The sequence below is a fragment of the Ranitomeya imitator genome, chromosome 2 (genome assembly GCF_032444005.1).
Source record: "Ranitomeya imitator isolate aRanImi1 chromosome 2, aRanImi1.pri, whole genome shotgun sequence".
Taxonomy (NCBI): Eukaryota; Metazoa; Chordata; class Amphibia; order Anura; family Dendrobatidae; genus Ranitomeya; species Ranitomeya imitator.
This window is the reverse complement of record NC_091283.1, coordinates 289,944,047-289,964,621: the sequence shown is the minus strand read 5'-3', so window position 1 is coordinate 289,964,621 and position 20,575 is coordinate 289,944,047. Positions and strand designations below refer to the sequence as shown.

At 45.6% G+C, this 20,575-nt stretch overlaps 1 pseudogene; it reads left to right on the top strand.

Annotated features, from left to right (window-relative positions):
• LOC138666427 (zinc finger protein 208-like) overlaps positions 1 to 20,575 on the top strand; it is a 126,221-nt pseudogene that overhangs the window by 54,520 nt on the left and 51,126 nt on the right.

The window sequence follows — 20,575 nt, the reverse complement described above, 5'->3', positions numbered from 1 at the left end:
GTGCCAGTTTAACTATCAGGTCGTTCCAGGTGCTCCTAACCACCAGGTCCATAACACATCCCCCTCGCACACAGTATTCCCACAGTACTGCCTTCCCCCATTTTTTAATGTTCCCAGAGTACTGCCCTCTACATGCACAATATGATACCATCCACCCCACCGACAAACTCACAGCTGCACCATGTTCCAAATTATTATGCAAATTGGATTTAAGTGTCATAAAGATTTAATTGTTTTTTTCAAATAAACTCGTGAATGGCATTGTGTCTCAGGGCTCAATGGATCACTGAAATCAATCTTAAACACATGTGATAATTAGTTTTCCAGGTGATTTGAATTAAATCCCAGCCCCCGAGGAAGCCATTGCGAAACGTGCGTCAGGGCGCCTGGCTACAAATGGGCATCAATATGGGTGAGACTACTTACAATATGTATGGCCCCTTAGTGTTTTAGGTGGTGCATTTTGTATGACAGGTCACTGACCGAAGAACAGTGAGAAATCTCTATGTTACTATTGTATACTTACCTCTAGGACACTTAGGATTTGGACAACCTAATATCTCTGGAGTATATGCACTGGCATTTTTGTGCCATTTGAATTGATATCCCGATATCTTCCCTCACGTGATCTCCGGTCCTCCCAAGACCTCATTCTCTCCTCCACACTTATTCGCTCCTCATCCAATCGCCTCCAAGACTTCTCCCAAATATCCCCCATCCTCTGGAACTCTCTGCCCCAACACGTTCGACTATCAACCACAGTCGGATCCTTGAGACGAAACCTGAAAACTCATCTCTTCAGGAAAGCCTACAGCCTGCACTGACACCGCTGCTGCCTCATCACTATTGAAGCTACCGCCTCACCAACACCGGAGCTACCACCTCACCAACACCGGAGCTACCGCCTCACCAACACCGGAACTCCTGCAACCCTCAACCTACTGTCTCCTTCCCCATAATCCTGTAGAATGTAAGCCCGCAAGGGCAGGGTCCTCGCCCCTCTGTATCAGTCCATCATTGTTAGTTTGTTTACTGTATGTGATATTTGTAACTTGTATGTAACCCCTTCTCATGTACAGCACCATGGAATCAATGGTGCTATATAAATAAATAATAATAATATTTTGATTGGGGATATTGCTGATGATTATGTATTAATTTTGCCCATGAGTATGTCTTGTCTGTAGCATTTGTACATCTTGGCATCTGTGGCCATATTCAAATAGCTTTGTTTATACATATTTATAACTTAATGACTTGTGTTTTACTCAATTTTTGCTTTCTAATCAAGAAATCTTTTTATTTGATTTTTTGGTGGTGTTTTTGCATCATGTTTTGGTGGTTGAATGTTGTTTGGAAGCTCTCCAGGGTTGTACCCATATGTATACGGGTTGCTTTAATCCCAAATTCTTATGATGGTATCTGTATTTGAGATTCTTGTGTTTGACCATTATTAGTCATGTAAGTATCGTAGTATCTAGGTCGCCCCATACTGTCGAGTACTCGGGGGGAGGGCATTCAGCCGAACTCTGTCACACCTTCTGGGATGCCATGTTTGCTTTTGAGAAGAGCAGGTGGTTAAACTGCCAAGGTTTTTGTTGCAACTGCACCTTTGCCATCCCTGCGGTGTATATCTATGTTCTGGAGCCCAAAAGATTTAGACATTTGTGGTTAAAATATAATAAAATGTGCCTTAAGCTTTTTCCATGTTTTTTTTTTTTTTACGGGAACTGTTGTAGTCAATTTTCTTTAGAAACACTTCAATATCTGCTTTTTTCTTGTAATATAGGAAAACCTAAGGGGAGATATACACCCCATAAAACACTGAACATGGAGACTTTGGGATCAGATAGTTTCTGTCCACGGTGTTTGTGCAAGCAAAAATGCTTTTCTAAAAGCCTCAGACTTCTGTGTGTGAATCAGACCTGAGATCTAACGTGATAGAAGATTACAGTGCGGGGAAGAAGGGAAACCTTCATATAGACGGCTGGTGGTGATGGAGTCAGTGATGGACTCTGGCCAAATATGTCTCTAGAGCCGTAGTAGAAGATGAAGATGTCGTCCTCATCATGAAGTAGTTATTTATCCTGTCACATGTAATGAATATCTCCTGCAGTATTGCTAATGCCGATTTCAGTGTCGGTAAATGAGACGAGAATTAGCATTATAGAAGATGAGCCTATGAGGAACGTATTCAGCTGTTGACTCAGAGGAAGAAACTGCTTGTTGTCTGTGGTCTAAAATATATAGGTTTTATTAGTAGATGTAAAGAAGGAAACTAAATACTGTAAAATAATAAATTTCCTCACGTGTTTCCCTTATTATCTCCAGTAATTGTGTTATTACACAGGATTTTTATGATGTTACATCGGCTCATTTTCTCATTCAGGTCTCTACAATATCGGATCCTCTCAGTGAAGATCTTCTGAATAAGAGAATTTTCCTGATTTACCCATCAAAGATGGATATGGACAGAGAAAAGATGGCGGAGAGGATATTACACCTCACCTTAGAGATCCTCTTCCGGCTTACTGGAGAGGTGAGAGATTCTGATGTCACATTACATCATTCTTATCTATGGGAATAACAGATGGACAGAACTGGAGAGGTGAGGACTCTGGCAATGTCTATAGTGAGATTTATTATTGTGTCTCTCCATAACCAGGATTACACAGTAGTGAAGAAGACTTCTAGTGAGTGCTGTCACGACCCTGTGTCTGAGGGATGCAGAATACCCCTGAAACCAATCACGGGGCCTCCACCTCACCCCCTGATACATGAGGACATCAATTACCAGAAGATCCTAGAACTCATCTACAAGATGATTGAGCTGCTGACTGGAGAGGTGACACTGCTGGGAATGCTGGGACATTATACAGTAACACTATGAAGGGATCGGGGGATGACGGTATCATTGTATGTGTCAGGTTCCTATAAGATGTCAGGATGTCACTGTCTATTTCTCCATGGAGGAGTGGGAGTATTTAGAAGGACACAAAAATCTGTACAAGGATGTCATGATGGAGATTCCCCAGCCCCTCACATCACCAGGTAATAGAACTAAATACACACAGCCTATAATTATCTGTATGTAAAGTATGAATTCAGTCCCTGTATGTGTTTCTTTCAGATCTATCCAGTAAGAGGAGAACACCAGAGAGATGTCCTCATCCTCTTCTTCAACAGGAGTGTAAACAAGAAGATCCCAATGTTCCTCAGGATCATCAGGTAGATAGAGAGAAGGTGTCGTGAGATCTCCCCTATGATGTGTAGATGGCTGTGAAGGTCTTGTGTTCAGTCTTGTTTTATCCACCAGTATTATATTTTTTATACTTGTGTAATGAGAACGGTGGAGATGGCAGGATTAGAGCTGATCATAGATGTGACTTCTCCATCTGTCTGTGACTTTTACAATATTTGTTTCAGGGTGAAGATCTGACCCATATTAATGTTACAGAGACATATGTGAGGGGTGATGAGTGGTGTAAAGAGGAGATTCCTACATACGACTACCCAGGTGAGTAGTGACCACTAAATGCAGAGAAGTCACAGATTCTTCTCAGTCACCGGCTGTGGCTGCTTTATCAGTGGTGTAGTCCGGCCGTATTACCATGTTCACCATTTTGCCTCCAGACTACAACATTCAGCTCCACCCAAAACTGTGTTCAAATGACTTTGGGCATTGAAAGCCCTTTTCTATAGAACTTACCACCTGGAAGATCCACCTACCCCCTGAGATTAGAAGACTCTGACCGTTACCTGCCCAGACCTGTAAACTACAAAGCCAAATGACAGTGTACGTACAGTAGAATGTGCTGACAAGTTAGATTATCACTTGAAGAAATATATTATGATGGGTCTGTAAGAGAAAGTGGAGGGTAATGATGCTGTTGGCTTCCTAGATCCCTGGTATCTTATTGGATGAATCTACCTTCTCCCCCTTCTGTGCTGCTGAATGTGCTCATATGGTCCCTACAAGACCAGGTCCAGTCTTTCTGCTCAAACTTCACTTTTATGATCAACATTGAACGTGCAGTGAGGGCCAAGTGTGAATTTCTGTACAATAGTAACAGTTTCCCTTTATCCTGACTTTTCAATTTGTATTAAAACTAATTTCAAGGAGGATTGTGATAAACTACGGGAAAAACATTACTCCTGTGCCATGATATATCTCTAAGCTGTGTGTGGCTGAAGGCTGCAAAATACATTTATTCACGCCTGCAGGAGATGTGTTGGCTCAAGCCCTGGTTTCATGGATTCACTCCACGACATAAATTCCATTATGTTTTCGATCCTAAGGAATTCAGGTTACTGCACAAACTCTCCTGAAATGGGGAGCAATATTATTTTCTCTAATCTTCTGGTCAGGACTCATAGTAGCTCCAATGGTCCACCATAAATGAGTGCAACTCCGGTTTACTGTTGGAATTCTCCCCTCGTACATATGTTGTTGTTGGGGATGTGACTTTTTTTTTTTTTATTCTGTCTATTTTTTTAACCTGTTCATTCTGTAGGATAGTTTGATTGTGGTGGGACTTATGTGAGTCTGTATGTCCCTGATAGTCTTAAAAAAGCTCTCCATCACCTCTTCCAAATGCCTAAGATCTAAATGTAAAGTGAACCTGTCAGCAGGATTGTGCACAGGAACCTACAGACAGTGTCAGGTCAGCGCCATTATACTGATCACAGTGATGAAATCCATCTTGTGGTTGTTGTTTAATCTTTATTTGTAGTTTTCAGTTAATGAGATTCTCGTGCTCCATGGCGGGGCTGTGGTCTGGGCTGTGGTCTGGGCTGTGGGTGGTGCTGTGGGTGGGGCTGCAGGTGGTGATGTGGGCGGGGTTTTATGTGGTACTCTGCTTACATATTCGTATGTTTTGACTTATGACTGGTCACTGATCCTTCAGTGACATGCCCATTATTTTACGTAATGCATATAATAGTGTTGATATTATTGTTGATAATGCCTAGAATATTGTGGCTATTGTGAAGCATAGGAAAAAAAACAACATCCAGCAAAATGACAGTGGCGGTGCTTGCCCAGTAGCATCCATCTCTTACTTATAGATGCTACTGCGCAGGCACCGCCATCGCCGGTGACATTTTGCTGGATGTCATTTTTTTTCTAAGCCTCACAATAGCCACAATATAATAGGCATTATCAACAATAATATCAACGCTATTATATGCATTATGTAAAAATGAGGGGACAGGTCACTGAGGGATCAGTGATCTGTCATAAGCCAATACAGATGCATACGTAATCAGAGTACCACATAAAGTCCCACAAACAGGCCGCCCACAGCCCCACCTCGAAGCATGAGAATCTCATTAACTAAAAACAACAAACGGCCATGGTCACAACAGGAAAAAATACACATGCCGCAAGCTGAGCACAGAGAATTGAACCAAAGGAGAACAACGGCAATATGCTTTGAGCTTTAGTAGGGTGTGGTACTTTCCAATTGGCTGAAGTTGGGAGCAGATTACTCCAGCTGGACTGCAGGAACAGATCTCAGATGAGATTGGACACATCAAATACAGAAGCCTTAATATAACTAAATGACAGAAAACCAGAATAGTTTAACCCCTTAACGACCGCCAATACGCCTTTTAACGGCGGCAGTTAAGGGTACTTAAACCACAGCGCCGTTACTTAACGGTGCTGTGGAAAAAGTGAATAGCGCCCCCAGAGTCGGATTTTCTCTGGGGTCTCGGTTGCCGGGGGTAGCCGAGACCCCACAGAACATGATTCGGGGTTTTTTTACCGACCCACGAGTTGCGATCGCCGTTAATTAACCGTTTACCGGCGATCACAAAAAAAAACCCCGAAAGGAACCCCGATTTCCCTTTTAATTTCTCTGTCCTCCGATGTGATCGCACATCAGAGGACAGAGAAATGGGGTCCCCGATAGCCCCCCGATACTCACCTGTCTCCCCCGCTGCTCCTCGTGGCTCCCGATGGGCGCCGCCATCTTTTTCCGGCAAAAAAATGGCGGGCGCAGTGCGCCCGCCGGCCGGTACCCGGAGGATCTTTGGGGTCTCAGCTGCCGGGGGTAGCCGAGACCCCAAAGAACATGAACGGGGTCGATTTTTACCGACCCCTGTTTTGCGATCGCCGGTAATTAACTGTTTACCGGCGGTTGCAAAAAAAAAAAAAGCGATCTGTCATTCTCTGTCCTCTGATGTGATCGCACATCAGAGGACAGAGAAATAGGTGGATTCGGGGACCCTATCATACTTACCGATGTCCCTGGGTCCTCCTGCATCCTCTTCTGCCCGCCGGCTTCTTCATCGGGAAAGAAAACGGCGGGCGCATGCGCAGTGCGTCTGCTATCTGCTGGCCTGCAGGAGAGAGGAGTTGGGGCTAAAGTTAGGGTTAAAGTTAGGGTTGGGGCTAAATTTAGGGCTAGGATTAGGCTTCTTTCACACTTGCGTCGGTACGGGGCCGTCGCAATGCGTCGGCCCAACGTACCGACGCACGTTGTGAAAATTGTGCACAACGTGGGCAGCGGATGCTGTTTTTCAATGCATCCGCTGTTAAGGACTGGCGGAATGCACCAAGTATAGATGATATGAAACTAGGTGCGTTCGCAGTCCGAGGTCCACCGTGCAGGTAAAAACCCTGATGCTAGTAAGACGGACTATATGGCGGTACTATAAGTATACACGCACGGGTTAACTTCACCCTGCGTGAAGGAAGCGATCCTGTTGAGTCACAGGACCGCGGTACCGCACATAGAGCACGAGCAAGAAGTCAGCGAACACAACCCCAACACAGGATTGAAGTCCGATTAGACCACTTGCTGGCACAACACCGCAACTGGGTGTGTAAGGAAATTATTAAAATAGTATATAAAGGCACGAGAGTGCATGCAGTGCCGCACTGACGGACGCCACTAACCACCCAGGCTTGGGTAAGGAAAGCGCAGAGGAAGCGCACGGCGCCGTACAGGCGGTCACAGCAACTAGACGCTGTTATGTGTGTAACGTGCTGTCGGATAAGTCGGGCGCTAGATAGCAAACATACACCTTCCGCGAACAGTCATCCAATAGGGAGGGTATTTTAAAGAGCGCCTTTCACTCACAACACACACACATATTATCAAGACAATACTAGTGCATGGCCGTGCGGTCATGCGCAGTTTATATAGTTGCAGCACAGGAAGCTGCTACCGAAGTTTTGCCCTTTCAGGAACTTCCTGGAGGACCAATGGAATGTGCTGCAGTACCTGAGCATGTGACCCTTGATCTCCAACGGGAGATCTTGCCCTGGGCATGCTCAGTGTGTGAAAATAAGGACTTAGTCCCAGAGAAGCCTGCTCGCCGCAGATCAGTGCAGGGTATAACAGGAGAGCCAGAAAAGGCAGTAGTAACCCTCTGCACAGAATCAGTCCCAGCAAGACGCTGGGAGCGACGCCTCTGCTGAGCAGACCCCACTGCGGCCGATGAAGAATGGGAGACCGCAGCAGACACGGATCGAGATTCCTCCTGTGCAGCAGAGGAAACTCGACTCCTAACATTACCCCCCCTCCTAGGGCCCCCCCTCCTTGAGCCTCACTACGCTCAAAAGCTGCAATAAGCAGCGGAGCCCGAATGTGCTCTACAGGCTCCCAGGTTCTATCCTCTGGGCCATGACCCTTCCAGTCCACCAGATAAAATTTCTTGCCACGTACCACCTTGCACCCCACAACAGCATTCACCTCAAACTCATCCGTGGATTAACCCAATGTCCCAGCAGATGACTCAGAAAACCGGGACAAACGAACGGGCTTTAAGAGGGAAACGTGAAAAGTATCGGTGATACCAAGGCGTGGAGGAATAGCCAAACGGTAGACCACAGGGTTGACCTGTTCCAGAACCTTAAACGGGCCAATGTAGCGAGGAGCAAACTTAGTGGACTCAACTCGCAGCCTGATGTTACGGGCGGAGAGCCACACTAAGTCGCCAGGAGCAAAGACCGGAGCGGGGCGCCGGTGTGTATCAGCCGAAACCCTCATTCTCTCCTTGGAGGCCCGGATGGCATCCTGTGTGCGGTCCCAGATGTCACGTGCCTCCACCGCCCAGTCTGCCACCCTGGAATCGGTGGATGACACGGGCATGGGCACAGGGACACGCGGATGCTGGCCGAAATTAAGGAGAAAAGGAGTCTGACCAGTGGAATCGGCTACGGCGTTGTTCAAGGCAAATTCCGCCCAAGGTAGCAAAGATGCCCAGTCGTCCTGCCTAGCAGAGACAAAATGTCGCAAATATGTCACCAGAGTCTGGTTGGTTCTCTCCACCAACCCATTCGTCTCGGGATGGTATGCAGAAAAGAGGTTTAACTCTATGCTGAGAAAACGGCAGAGCTCTCTCCAAAACCGAGACGCGAACTGGGGACCCCGATCGCTGACAATCTTATCAGGCATACCATGCAATCGGAAAACGTGCTTAATGAACAACACCGCCAAGGCCCGTGCTGAAGGTAACCGAGGAAGCGGCACCAAATGCACCATCTTAGAGAAATGGTCGGTGACAACCCAAATAATGGAGCAGCCACGCGACTTGGGTAAGCCCACCACAAAGTCCATCCCGACCATCTCCCAGGGTCTGTCTGCCACCGGTAGAGGGTAAAGCAACCCAGCAGGCCGTTGCCGAGGAGACCGATTCTGGGCGCAGGAAACACACGCCTGAATATAGTCCCTGACATCTCGGGCCATATGCGGCCACCAGTATGTTCTCGCCAAAAGCTCAGATGTCCTCTTGGTCCCAAAATGCCCACCCACTCTGGAGGAGTGAGCCCAAGAGAGAACCTCCGGTCGCAAGTTAGCTGGCACGAAAGTCTTGTCCGGTGGCACAGACTCTAGCGAAACCGGAGCTACAGTTCTCAGGCTCTCAGAAGGGACAATAAGCCGAGGCTCCTCCTCCTCCTCCTCAGATGACACTACGGAGCGGGAGAGAGCATCGGCACGAACGTTCTTCTCCCCGGAGAGAAAATGGAGAGTAAAATGGAACCGGGAGAAGAACAGGGACCATCTAGCCTGGCGAGAATTCAGCCGCTGGGCCGTTTGTAGATATACCAAGTTCTTGTGGTCAGTGAAGACTTGGAAGGGAAAGCGAGCTCCCTCCAAGAGATGTCTCCACTCTGAAAAACCCAACTTCATGGCTAGCAACTCCCTGTCCCCAATGGAATAATTCCTCTCCGCTGGTGTGAAGGTCTTGAAGAAGAAGAAGCAAGGATGCTTCCGACCTTGAGCATCCTTTTGGAAAAGGACTGCTCCAGCACCAACAGATGAGGCATCCACCTCCAAGATAAATGGTTTATCAACATCGGGGCGATGTAGGATGGGAGCACTAGCGAAATGAGACTTGATCGAGAGAGAGGCTTTGGAGACCTCCTCTGACCACAACTTGGGATTTGCTCCCTTTTTGGTGAGGGCAACCAAGGGAGCTACCAAAGTTGAGAAGTGTGGAATGAACTGGCGATAGTAATTAATGAACCCCATAAAGCGCTGCACCGCTTTAAGAGAATGGGGTTCCTGCCAGTCCATTACAGCCTGTAGCTTGGCAGGATCCATAGCCAAACCCTGGGCAGAGATGATATAACCAAGGAATGGCAAGGACTCCTGCTCAAACACACACTTCTCCAACTTGGCGTAGAGGGAGTTTGCCCGTAAGAGGTCGAAGACTTTGCGAACATCTCTCCGATGGGAGTCAATATCTGGAGAGAAGATGAGAATATCATCCAGATAGACTACGACCGAGGTGGTGAGCATATCTCGGAAGATGTCGTTCACAAAGTCTTGGAAAACGGCTGGGGCATTACAGAGCCCGAAGGGCATCACCAGATATTCATAGTGCCCATCCCTGGTGTTAAAAGCCGTCTTCCATTCATCCCCCTCACGGATGCGAATCAGGTTGTAAGCACTCCGCAGATCTAACTTTGTAAATACCCTCGCTCCCCGTAGCCTATCAAACAGCTCAGATATCAGGGGTAATGGGTATTTGTTCTTAACGGTGATGGCGTTAAGACCCCTGTAGTCTATGCATGGACGTAAGTCTCCAGTCTTCTTCTGTACGAAGAAGAACCCAGCCCCTGCCGGTGACACTGACTTCCTAATGAATCCTCTTGCCAGATTCTCTTGGATATACTGAGACATTGCCTCCGTCTCCGGAAGAGATAACGGATAGACTCGACCCGGGGAGGCTCAGCACCAGGCAAGAGGTCAATAGGACAGTCATAGGGGCGGTGAGGCGGAAGGGTCTCCGCAGCTCTTTTGGAGAACACGTCTGCATAGGGCCAATAGTGCTTGGGGAGAGAGGAAAGATCTGCGGGTACCTGTGTAGTAGCAACCTGAACGCACTCCCTCTGACATCTACCCTCGCAGGATTTACTCCATCTCAAAATTCTCCCAGAGGACCACTCAATATGAGGAGAATGGTAGCGAAGCCATGGTATCCCCAACAGGACCTCATCAATTCCCTCAGGAATGACTAATAGGGAGATTATCTCCTGATGTGATGGAGACACAGAAAGCGTGAAGGGAATGGTTTGTTGGGTAATCTGTGAGGGTAGTGTTGACCCATTTACCACTCGAACGGTTACTGGCTTGGAGAGCATCACCAAGGGTATTGCGTGACGCTGGGCAAAAGCGGAAGACATAAAGTTACCCTCTGCCCCAGAATCCACGCATAGCTCGACCATAACAGTGGATGGGCCTATGGTAATTGTCCCCTTGAAGGACAACTTTGAGGCAAACGTCGCCGTGTCTAGTGTACCTCCTCCAACTGCCACTAGATGCTGACGTTTCCCCAACCGCTGAGGACCCTTGGAGGCAAGATGTCCTGACTGCTGGCAAACATGATGGACCTTATGTGCACGGGCGGACAGAGATTTGGATCCCGCTCGTCTCACCTCTAAGGCCTCATGTGATTTGGATGCCTGGATTGGAGATTCCAAAGGTTTGGCGAAGGTGGGAGCCAGCCGAAACCTCTGCCTACACTGGGCTCGCTCTAACCTCCGCTCGTTAAAACGGAGGTCAATACGAGTAGAGACAGTTATTAATTCCTCCAGTGTGGCAGGAATCTCCCTAGTGGCCAGAGCGTCCTTAACGTGATCAGCCAGGCCCCTCCAAAATATGGGGATAAGGGCCTTATCCGACCACTCCAGCTCGGAAGCTAAAGTACGGAAGCGGACGGAAAAATGGCTGACCAAGGACTCACCCTGAGTTAAAGCCAGTAGTTGGAGCGCTGTGTCATGGGTGACTTGAGGTCCTAAAAAGACCTTTTTCAGAGTGCTCAGGAACAACGGAGCACTCTGCACCACATGATCACCACGCGTAGCCCACTCCAACGCCCTGTCCGACAAGAGAGAGACAATAAATCCCACCTTAGCCCGCTCTGTAGGAAAACGTGCAGCCAGGAGCTCGAGATGGATAGAGCACTGACTCACGAATCCCCTACACGACTTGCTATCTCCAGAAAATTTTTCTGGCAACGGGAGGCGGGATAATGTCGGAACTGGGGTGGCAGTGGACAAGGTTGCTGCAGCCACGCTAGCAGCCTGTACAGCAACTGCGGTAACATCCACAGTTGAGGTTGAGCTCTCGAGAGCCGTCAACCTACCCTCCAGCTGCTGGATATACCGCAAAGATTGCTGAAAGTCCGCCATTTACTAGCCAGACCTTGGCGCTAGTATTATGTTAAGGACTGGCGGAACGCACCAAGTATAGATGATATGAAACTAGGTGCGTTCGCAGTCCGAGGTCCACCGTGCAGGTAAAAACCCTGCTGCTAGTAAGACGGACTATATGGCGGTACTATAAGTATACACGCACGGGTTAACTTCACCCTGCGTGAAGGAAGCGATCCTGTTGAGTCACAGGACCGCGGTACCGCACATAGAGCGCGAGCAAGAAGTCAGCGAACACAACCCCAACACTGGATTGAAGTCCGATTAGACCACTTGCTGGCACAACACCGCAACTGGGTGTGTAAGGAAACTATTAAAATAGTATATAAAGGCACGAGAGTGCATGCAGTGCCGCACTGATGGACACCACTAACCACCCAGGCTTGGGTAAGGAAAGCGCAGAGGAAGCGCACGGCGCCGTACAGGCGGTCACAGCAACTAGACGCTGTTATGTGTGTAACGTGCTGTTGGATAAGTCGGGCGCTAGATAGCAAACATACACCTTCCGCGAACAGTCATCCAATAGGGAGGGTATTTTAAAGAGCGACTTTCACTCACAACACACACACATATTATCAAGACAATACTAGCGCATGGCCGTGCGGTCATGCGCAGTTTATATAGTTGCAGCAAAAGAAGCTGCTACCGAAGTTTTGCCCTTTCAGGACCTTCCTGGAGGACCAATGGAATGTGCTGCAGTACCTGAGCATGTGACCCTTGATCTCCAACGGGAGATCTTGCCCTGGGCATGCTCAGTGTGTGAAAATAAGGACTTAGTCCCAGAGAAGCCTGCTCGCCGCAGATCAGTGCAGGGTACAACAGGAGAGCCAGAAAAGGCAGTAGTAACCCTCTGCACAGAATCAGTCCCAGCAAGACGCTGGGAGCGACGCCTCCGCTGAGCAGACCCCACTGCGGCCGATGCAGAATGGGAGACCGCAGCAGACACGGATCGAGATTCCTCCTGTGCAGCAGAGGAAACTCGACTCCTAACATCCGCTGCCCAGTCTATATCCTGGGGAGGAGGGGGCAGAGTTACGGCCACGCATGTGTGGAAATGGCGGACGCGACATACAAAAAAAAGGTTACATTGAACTTTTTTTGTGACGACGGTCCGCCAAAACACAAAGGATCCAGTGCACGACGGACGCGACGTGTTGCCATCTGTCGGCAATACAAGTCTATGGGCAAAAAAGGCATCCTGCGGGCACATTTGCAGGATCCGTTTTTTTGTCCAAAACTACGGATGGCGAGGGATGCCACACGACGCTAGTGTGGAAGTAGCCTTAGGGCTAGGGTTGGGGCTAAAGTTAGGGCTAGGGTTAGGGTTAAAATTAGGGTTAGGGTTGGGGCTAAATTTAGGGTTAGGGTTGGGGCTAAAGTTAGGGCTAGGGTTGGGGCTAAATTTAGGGTTAGGGCTAGGGTTAGGGTTGCGGCTAAAGTTAGGGTTAGAGTTGGGATTAGGGTTAGGGTTTGGATTAGGGTTGGTATTAGGGTTAGGGTTGGCATTAGGGTTACGTTTGGGATTATGGTTAGGTTTGGGATTAGGGTTAGGGGTGTATTGGGATTAGGGTTAGGTTTGAGGTTAGGGTTGAGATTAGGATTAGGGGTGTGTTGGATTTAGGGTTTTGATTAGGGTTATGGTTAGGGTTGAGATTAGGGTTGTTTTGGGGTTAGGGTTGTGATTATCGTTAGGGTTGCGATTAGGATTATGGATTGGGTTGGAATTAGGGTTGGAGGTGTGTTGGGGTTAGGATTGGAGTTAGAATTGGGGGGGTTTCCACTGTTTAGGTACATCAGGGGGTCTCCAAACACGACAGCCAATTTTGTGCTCAAAAAGGCAAATGGTTCTCCCTCACTTCTGAGCTCTGCCGTGCACCCAAACAGTGGTTTACCCCCACATATGGAGCATCAGCGTACTCTGAATAAATTGAACAACAACTTTTGGGGTCCAATTTCTCTTGTTACCCTTGTGAAAATAAAAACCTGGGGGCTAAAAAATCTTTTTTTGTGGAAAAAATATATATTTTTTATTTTCACGACTCTGCATTATAAACTTCTGTGAAGTACTTGAGCATTCAAAGTGCTCACCACACATCTAGATGAGATCCTCAAGGGGTTTAGTTTCCAAAATGGTGTCACTTGTGGGGGGTTTCCACTGTTTAGGCACATCAGGGGCTCTCCAAACGCGACATGGCGTCCGATCTCAATTCCAGCCAATTCTACATTGAAAAAGTAAAACGGCACTCTTTCTCTTCCAAGCTCTGCGGTGCGCCCAAACAGTGGTTTACCCCCACATATGGGGTATCGACGTACTCAGGAGAAATTGCAAAACAACTTTTGTGGTTTAATTTCTCCTGTTACCCTTGCGAAAATAAGAATTTGTGGGCGAAAAATCATTTTTGTGTAAACAAATGCGATTTTTTATTTTCACGGCTCTACGTTGTAAACTTCTGTGAAGCACTTGGGGTTTCAAAGTGCTCACCACACATCTAGATAATATCCTTAAGGGGTCTAATTTCCAAAATAGTGTTACTTGGGGGGTTTCCACTGTTTAGGCACATCAGGGGCTCTCTAAACGTGACATGGCATCCAATCTCAATTCCAGCCAATTCTGCATTGAAAAAGTCAAACGGTGCTCCTTCACTTCCAAGCTCTGCGGTGCGCCCAAACAGTGGTTTACCCCACATATGGGGTATCAGCATATTCAGGAGAAATTGGACAACAACATTTATGGTTAAATTTCTGTTTTTACACTTGTGAAAAAAAAATGGTTCTGAAGTAAAATGTTTGCAAAAAAAAAGTTAAATGTTCATTTTTTCCTTCCACATTGTTTCAGTTCCTATGAAGCACGTAAAGGGTTAATAAACTTTTTGAATGTGGTTTTGAGCACCTTGAGGGGTGCAGTTTTTAGAATAGTGTCAAACTTGGTTATTTTCTATTATATATACCCCTCAAAATGACTTCAAATGTGATGTGGTCCCTAAAAAAAATGGTGTTGTAAACATGAAAAATTGCTGGTCAAATTTTAACCCTTATAACTCCCTAACAGAAAAAATTTTGTTTCCAAAATTGTGCTGATGTAAAGTATACATGTGGGAAATGTTATTTATTATTCTATTTTTCGTGACATATCTCTCTGATTTAAGGGCATAAAAATACAAAGTTTGAAAATTGCAAAAAAAGTAATATCGAAGAAATGTTACTACTAACATGAAGTACAATATGTCACGAAAAAACAGTCTCAGAATCAGCGGGATCCTTTAAAGCGTTCCAGAGTTTTAATCTCATAAAGTGACAGTGGTCAGAATTGTAAAAATTGGCTCGGTCATTAAGTACCAAATTGGCTCTGTCACTAAGGGGTTAAATCCCCATAAAGTGATTTCATTTTATAAATTGATTCACTGAGGGTTATAATCTATAGGAGGAGTGAATATTTTGACTCCACAAACATTTTTCGGAAATTATCTCGCAATGAATGTTGGAGAGTGAAATTTACACATTTGCCATTTTATTACCCAACAAATAGTGCCCAAATTGTGCTCCAGGAAACACACACCATAAATTAAGTGGACTCTTCTCACTATAATATTGCTAAATACAGGGATCCTAAATGTTGTTTGAGCACACTGCACTGAGACTCATAAGTGAGAGCGGATTTTGCTGGATTGGTTTATAGAAAGCTTGTTGTTTTTCAACAGCCTTTGAGCCACTAATAGTGTGGGAACCTCTGTTTTTCCATTGACAGATGATACCTGGATGGGGACTTGTTTTTTGTGAGATGAGAATTGGTATTATTTTTGCCTACATAACATAACATTGATTGGTTTCTTTTTATTTGATGTTTGGGAGGCAGAATGAACAAACAGTTGAACACCCCACACTACTGGTTCATCCAATAAGGTTTTATATTAGACTGTGAACTGTCATTGTCTTGGTAAATAATTAAAGGTTTTTTTTACATAAACTGTCCATAAAATTGGCAAACTAAGTAGAAATGTTAAAAAAATATGAAACTCAAGTATATTTTGTTAAAAATATATATATTTTTTTATCTTAGCAGATGATTATACCAGGAGATCAGAGGGACATCTACCATCTTCAATTTTTAAATCTGATGATCTTGAGATCCTACAAGATACAACTGAAGTGACTGCTTTTACTCCATATATACCATCATCCCTTCACAGCAAAGATCTGTCAACTGATCCTATGAAACAGGTCCCATCTTCTGATTCATTACCGAATAATAAGGATAATCAAAGTCACAAAAGAGGCATTAAAAAACGAACTGCTCCTAAAGCAAAGAAGTCATTTTCATGTTCAGAATGTGGGAAATGTTTCAACCAGAAATCAGAACTTGTTACACACCAGAGAATTCACACAGGGGAGAAGCCTTTTTACTGTTCAGAATGTAGCAAAAGTTTCAATCAGAAATCAGATTTGGTTTATCACCAGAGAACTCACACAGGAGAGAAGCCTTTTTCCTGTTCAGAATGTGAGAAAAGTTTCAATCAGAAATCAGATTTGGTTAAGCACCAGAGAATTCACACAGGGGAGAAGCCTTTTTCATGTTCAGAATGTGGGAAATGTTTTACCCATAAATATAATCTTGTTACGCATCTAAGAACTCACACAGGGGAGAAGCCTTTCTCCTGTTCAGAATGTGGGAAATGTTTCAACCAGAAATCAGATCTTGTTGCACACCAGAGAATTCACACAGGGGAGAAGCCTTTTTACTGTTCAGAATGTGGGAAAAGTTTCAATCAGAAATCAGATTTGGTTAAGCACCAGAGAACACACACAGGGGAGAAGCCTTTTTCCTGTTCAGAGTGTGGAAAATGTTTTAACCGGAAAGCGAAACTAATTAGACATCAGAGCAGTCACACAGGGGAGAAGCCTTTTTTCTGTTCAGAATGTGAACAGATTCATGTTTCTTTCAATTGCAACCAGTCGTCCTGTCCCTGCAGCTGAAAAACACCCCCATAGCATTATGTTGTCACCACCGTGTTTCACTGTTGGGATTGTATTGGGCAGGTGATGAGTGCCTGGTTTTCTCTACACATACCGTTTAGAATTATCACTAAAAAGTTCTATCTTCATCTCATCAGACCAGAGAATCTTATTTCTCATAGTCTGGGAGTCCTTCATGTGTTTTTTAGCAAACTGTATGCGGGCTTTCATATGTCTTGCACTGAAGAGAGGCTTCCATCGGGCAACTCAGCCATAAAGGCCCGACTGGTGGAAGGCTGCAGTGATAGTTGACTTTATGGAACTTTCTCCCATCTCCCTACTGCATCTGTGGAGCTCAGCTACAGAGATCTTGAGGTTCTTCTTTACCTCTCTCACCAAGGCTCTTCTCCCACGATTGATCAGCTTGGCTGGATGGACAGGTCTAGCAAGACTTCTGGTGGTCCCAAACTTCATCCGTTTAACCCCTTCGCGACCCAAACTGTTTTCAGTCCACTTTACACATATGCAATATATCCGTCAGGTATGTGCCAAGATGGGCAATATTCACCATGCTAGGCGGTAATAAGTGACTAGTTTGCATGGATCAGATATATCCTGCCGACACCCCACAATAATAAACTAAACATACCATGCTAAACACATGGATGAAATACAAAAAATATGGTTCAGGTAAAGCAAACATTGATTTTTAGATATTAAGGAGTGAAGCCCATTTGGGCACATACCTGACGGATATATTGCATATGTGTAAAGTGGACTGTTTTGTGGAGTATGAGCTATGATTACGGATGGTCTATGATTATTGTTGTCATACAAGATTTCTGCAAAGTATTTTGTATAGAGTGTGTTTATCCAAAAGGCTCTCTTCATCCCTACTCTATTATACAATGTTTTCCAACCTTTTTTTAAGAGGGCTGTGATAGGGAAGTGAGGGATAGACCATGTTGAGTGGGGGCGCCATATCGATCTTTAGGGACCGAACTTCCACAGCCAGGTAGGGATTTATTTAGGTCTATTGTAGGGAATCTGTAGGCAAACTAATGTTGGTCAGTGTATTATATTGGTATTAAACCTTCTTTTTCATTGTGTAGGAGCATTTTAAATATTTAAAATAAAGTTAGTTTTAAAGGGAATTTATGTCTACACGCTTAATTTAATTCCTGGTTAACCTTATTGTGATATAAATCAGGAGACAAGTAACCCACCCTCTGCTCTCCCTTTTATCCATGTGCTTTATTCCTATCCTCCTATGTTCCCTTGCCATCCACGTTCACCGCACCATCCCCCCTCCATCACGACTCATATACATCAGCTCCTCTCTCCTCTCCCCCATGTACAGCTCCCATGCACTTCTCACCTTCCTGAAAAACCTCAGCCCATTGTGCCCAAACACACTGAGCAAAAAACTTTGTACAATTCCAAAAACTACTTGCTCTTCATCCTCATACTCCTTCTGATTTCGGGGGATATCTCTCCTAACCCTGGTCCACCATCCCCCAACCTCAACCCCTATCCTACCTCGTATCACAACCACACTAATCTTTTTATGGTTAAATATATTTTTATTAAAGAGAAGAGAATTTTACAAGAAAAACAGTAGTTGAAAACTACGTCAATGATCAAAGTACTTTTTCTTATAATATACAATTCGAGAAGAGTAACACAAAAAACACTCGTTCACAAACCTTGCATAAATCTTACATAAAAGAGAGAAAGAATAAAAAAAAATTAGAGGGAGTAAACCCTCTAGAATGACTACGGTATCTTTAACATATAAGCAATAACTCCTTGCCCCCGCAACAGGCGAGGACTTTCCTTACCGTGAATAAAAAAAGCATACCTAAAATCAGTTCGCCCATGTCCCCTAGAGCGAGACATGCACGCAAATAGTATCATTATAAAAGTAACTGATAAATCATGGTATAGACCTATCACACCGAGCTGGTGGAAGGTGAACAGCTCACCCAGGGGGGAGATTGAAAGAAGAGGAAATAGAGGGGGGAGCCCGAGTAGGTGGGGCTCAAGAAAAGAAATATAAAATGAGAACACGAAAAGAAAGGAAGAGTAGCATAGTTATCGACTGTAGAATAGACAAGTGTATTCAGGTAAACAGGTCAGGGAAACGAGCAGAATCTTTAAATAGAATCCATTCAGTCCAGATACCTAAATAGGAGACCCTTGTCTGTGAAAGGTCTGCATCAATTTCCTCCATCCTAAAGATGGTTTCAAATTCTGAAAACCACTCCACAATAGGGGAACCGGGTCTCGCCATCGGCGGGGGATCACCGTTCTAGCAGCCGCTAGACAAAATTTGAGAATGTCCTTTTTGGGGGATCTCACCGAACCGGGAATCATGGAGAGCAATGCCATCTCCGGAGTACCGGTGATGTGCTTGCCTGTGATCAAACCATAATTTCTGAACACTTGGTCCCAGAATGTTCTAATCAAGGGGCAGCCCCACCAGATATGCAAAAGGGAGCCAATGCCATTTCCACACCTCCAACAGCAGTTTGAAATTGTGGGAGAAAATTTGTGTAACCTGTCAGGTGTGAGGTACCACCTATATTGCAGTTTATACCCCTTCTCCGAGGCCTCACTGGAACTCGGGAGTTTATGGTTCATCAGGAAGCAAAGCTCCAATTCCTCATCCGACAGAATTCGCCCTAAATCCTTCTCCCAAGCAGACTGGAAATAGAGCCTTGCGTCAGAGTCAGGTGTTGAAAAAATTGAGTAGAGGGAAGAGATTCCCCTGCTCGGGGCGTCACCACCGGCAAACAACAGTTCCAAGGGAGAGAGTCTACAGTTCGAACACACTAATCTTTTTAATATTACTTGCACTCCTTCATATCCTTCTTTTAATTGTGCCCTTTGGGATCCACGGACTGTATGTAACAAACTTTTTTTTTTCTGCACAATTACTTTCTGAACGACTCTCTGAATCTGTTGGCCCTCACTGAAACCTGTATTCAGGATTCTGACACTGTCTCCGCTGCTGCCATTTCCCATGGTGGCCTACAATTCTCCCATTCCCTGAGACCCACAAACAGACATGGTGGTTGAGTCGACATACTCCTGTCCCCACAATGCACCTTCCAGGTCATCCCCCCCATTCCATCACTCTCATTCCCTTCTTTGAGGTCCACACAATCAAGCTCTTTCGTCCCCTCTCCCTCAGACTAGCGGTCATATATCGGCCCCCAGGATCACCCACCCAGTTCCTTGACCATTTCTCAGCCTGGATGCCTCACTTCATGTCCTCAGAACTCCCAACCCTTATCCTGGGAGACTTTACCATCTCCATAAACAGCCCCACTTCCACATCAGCATCCCAGCTTCTATCACTAACCACTTCTCTTGGCCTCTCACAGCTCTCAACCTCTGAAACACACAAAGATGGTAACACCCTTGACCTGGTCTTCACCCGGATCTGCTCAATCTCCTACCTAGATAACTCACCGCTTCCCCTCTCTGACCACAACATTCTCTCCTTCACACTTACAATCCCTCGCCCAACCCAGTACACTCCTACCTACCACACATTCAGAAATCTACATGCCATTAACTCTCATACACTTTGAGACTCCTTACACTCATCACTGTCCCAATCTCTTTTTTCTTTCCTGATTGGCTGTACATCACTACAATGACACTCTTAGAAGCACCCTGGACCAAGTAGCTCCCCTCACCCTCAGAATCTCCAAGCACAGAGTAAAACAGCCCTGCATTTCCCCTGGCTCACTCTCCACATTTGATCCCATCACAGAAAAAGAAGTCTCTAGGCTCCTCTCCTCGTCCGACTACATGCACTACTGACCCCATTCTCTCACACCTCCTCCAGTCGCTCTCTCCATTCATCACAACTCACCTAACTACAATCTTTAATCTCTCCCTCTTCTCGGGCATCTACCCATCCTCCTTCAAACACTCTATCAT